Source organism: Juglans regia, unplaced genomic scaffold (genome assembly GCF_001411555.2).
Source record: "Juglans regia cultivar Chandler unplaced genomic scaffold, Walnut 2.0 Scaffold_18322, whole genome shotgun sequence".
NCBI classification, from domain to species: Eukaryota; Viridiplantae; Streptophyta; class Magnoliopsida; order Fagales; family Juglandaceae; genus Juglans; species Juglans regia.
Genome location: NW_023349089.1, coordinates 1 through 200, shown reverse-complemented (window position 1 = coordinate 200; position 200 = coordinate 1). Strand labels below are relative to the sequence as shown.

Below are 200 nucleotides of genomic sequence, written 5' to 3'. Positions count from 1 at the left end.
GGGATCGGAAGGACGCTAGTATGTCGCTCAAGGATTATTTGAATTTTAAGTAATTAGTTTGATGGGTGCATACCAGCACTAATGCACCGGATCCCATCAGAACTCCGCAGTTAAGCGCGCATGGGCGAGAGTAGTACTAGGATGGGTGACCTCCTGGGAAGTCCTCGTGTTGCACCCCTCGTTTTTGTTTTTTCCGCCTT

At 49.0% G+C, this 200-nt stretch overlaps 1 non-coding gene across 1 annotated transcript; it reads left to right on the top strand.

The window, feature by feature from the left end:
• Positions 1 to 63: 63 nt before the first annotated feature.
• On the top strand, positions 64 to 178 carry LOC118345241. Its single transcript, XR_004798826.1, has one exon. It is a non-coding gene; the product is annotated as a 5S ribosomal RNA (ribosomal RNA).
• Positions 179 to 200: the final 22 nt, after the last annotated feature.